Source organism: Choloepus didactylus, chromosome 2 (genome assembly GCF_015220235.1).
Source record: "Choloepus didactylus isolate mChoDid1 chromosome 2, mChoDid1.pri, whole genome shotgun sequence".
Classification (NCBI taxonomy): domain Eukaryota; kingdom Metazoa; phylum Chordata; class Mammalia; order Pilosa; family Megalonychidae; genus Choloepus; species Choloepus didactylus.
The window spans coordinates 2,052,229-2,055,381 of NC_051308.1; positions in this window are offsets into that span (position 1 = coordinate 2,052,229).

The window sequence follows — 3,153 nt, forward strand, 5'->3', positions numbered from 1 at the left end:
TCCATTTGAAATCTCTCAGCCACTGAAACTTTATTTTGTTTCATTTCACTTCCCCTTTTTGGTCAAGAAGATTTTCTCAATCCCATGATGCCAGGTCCAGGATCATCACCTGCATTGCCAGGGAGATTTATACCCCTGGGAGTCAGACCCATGTAATGGGGAGGGCAGTGAATTCACCTGCTGAGTTGGCTTATCTAGAGAAAGAGGGACACATCTGAGTGACAAAGAGGCACTCCGGGGGAGACTCTTAGGCACAACCACAAGTAGGTTTAGCCTCTCCCTTGCAGCAACAATCTTCATAAGGGCAAGCCCCAAGACAAAGGGCTCAGTACACCAAATTGACAGTCCTCAATGTTTGTGAGAATATCAGTAATAACCAAGGTGGAGATGTCCAACATTTCTGCATTTTTCCCCAGCTCCTCAGGGTGGTTGTCTGATGGAATTTTGATTGATATTGCATTGAATCTGTACATAGGGTAGAATTGACATCTTAATGATATTTAGCCTTCCAATCCATGGACACAGAATGTCTTTCCACTTATTTAAGTCTTCTTTGATTTCTTTTAGCAATGATGAATCCTTTACATTCATGGTTAAGTTTATTCTTAGATTTTCAAATCTTTTAGTTGCTATTATACTTGGAATTTTTTCTTGATTACTTCCTCGAATAGCTCATTACTGGTGTACAGAAACACCATTGATTTCTGCATGTCTTGTATCCTGCCACTTTGGTGAACTTGCTTATTAGCTCAAATAGTTTTGCTGTCTTTTTTCTGGATTTTCTAAATATAAGATCATGTCATCTGCAAAAAGCGAGTTTTACTTTTTCCCTTCCAATTAGGATGACTAATTGCTGAATAGTAGTGGTGACAGTGGGCATCCTTATTTTGTTCCCAATCTTAGGGAGAAAGCTTTCAGTCTCTAACCATTGAGTATGATGTTAGCTGTGGGTTTTCCATATATGTCCTTTATCATGTTGAGGAAGTTTCCTTCGATTCTTACCTTTTGAAGTATTTTTATCATGAAAGGATACTGAATTTTGTTAAATGCACTTTCTGCATCAAGTTGATTATACATTTTTCCTTTTAATTTGTTAATATGGTGTATTACATTAATTGATTTCTTGTGTTGAACAATGTTTGCATACCTGGAACAAATCCCACTTGGTCATGGTGTATAATTCAATGAATTGTTGTTGGATTCTATTTGCAAGTATGTTGTTAAGGACATTGGCATCTATATTCATTAGAGAGATTGTTGTGAAGTTTTCTTGTATCTTTCTCTGGTTTTGGTATTAGGGTAAAGTTGGCTTCATAAAATAAGTTAGGTAACATTCCCTCTTCAATATTTGGAAGAATTTGAACAGGAATGGTATTAATACCTCCTGGAATGCTTGGTAAAATGTGCCTGTGAAGCCATCTGATTTTCTTTATTGCATGTTTTTGATGACTGATTTGATCTCTTTACTTGTGACTGGTTTGTTGAGGTCTTCTATTTCTTCTTGAGTCACTGTAGGCTGTTCTTGTGTTTGTAGGAATTTGTCCATTTCATTTAAGTTGTCTAGCTGGTTGGCATACAGTTGTTCATAATAACCATTTATGATAATTTTTATTTCTTCAGGGTCTGTGGTAGTGTCTCCCTCTAGTTTCAGACTTTATTTGCAGCTTCTCTCTTTTTGTCTATGTCAGTTTAGCAAAGGATTTGTTGATTTTATTGATCTTCTCAAAGAAACAACTTTGGTTTTATTGATTTCCTCTATTGTTTTTTTTATCTTCATTTTATTGAGATATATTCACATACCACGCAGTCATACAAAACAAATCGTACATTCAATTGTTCACAGTACCATTACACAGTTGTACATTCATCACCTAAATCAATCCCTGACACCTTCATTAGCACACACACAAAAATAACAAGAATAATAATTAAAGTGAAAAAGAGCAATTAAAGTAAAAAAGAACACTGGGTACCTTTGTCTGTTTGTTTGTTTGTTTCCTTCCCCTATTTTTCTACTCATCCATCCATAAACTAGACAAAGTGGAGTGTGGTCCTTATGGCTTTCCCAATCCCACTGTCACCCCTCATAAGCTACATTTTTATACAATTGTCTTCGAGATTCATGGGTTCTGGGTTGTAGTTTGATAGTTTCAGGTATCCACCACCAGCTACCCCAATTCTTTAGAACCTAAAAAGGGTTGTCTAAATTGTGCGTAAGAGTGCCCACCAGAGTGACCTCTTGGCTCCTTTTGGAATCTCTCTGCCACTGAAGCTTATTTCATTTCCTTTCACATCCCCCTTTTGGACAAGAAGATGTTCTCCATCCCATGATGCCAGGTCTACATTCCTCCCCGGGAGTCATATTCCACGTTGCCAGGGAGATTCACTCCCCTGGGTGTCTGATCCCACATAGGGGGGAGGGCAGTGATTTCACCCTTCAAGTTGGCTTAGCTAGAGAGAGAGGGCCACATCTGAGCAACAAAGAGGCATTCGGGAGGAGGCTCTTAGGCACAATTATAGGGAGGCCTAGCCTCTCCTTTACAGCAACCGTCTTCCCAAGGGTAAAACCTATGGTAGAGGGCTCAACCCATCAAACCACCAGTCCCCTATGTCTGTGGTCATGTTAGCAACCATGGAGGTGGGGTAGGCCAATACCCCTGCATTCTCCACAGGCTCCTCAAGGGGGCACTACATACTTTTTTCCTTGTTTTTTTTTTTTTTAACTTTTTTAAATCAACTGTATGAAAAAAAAAACTTATGAAAAACAACAACAAAAAAAACATACAATAAAAGAACATTTCAAAGAGACCATAACAAGGGAGTAAGAAAAAGACAACTAACCTAAGATAACTGCTTTACTTCCAATCTGTTCCTACTTTACCCCAAGAAAGTTACCTAATATAGGAACATTTCTGTGAACTTGTTCCTACTATATCCATCAGAAATTAACAGACCATAGTCATTCCTGGGCATCCCCAGAACGTTAAATAGCTTATCTGTTCTTCTTGAATTATTGTTCCCCCTTCCTTAATTGCTCTCTATTGCTAGTTCCCCTACATTCTACATTATAAACCATTTGTTTTACATTTTTCAAAGTTCACATTAGTGGTAGCATATAATATTTCTCTTTTTGTGCCTGGCTTATTTCGCTCA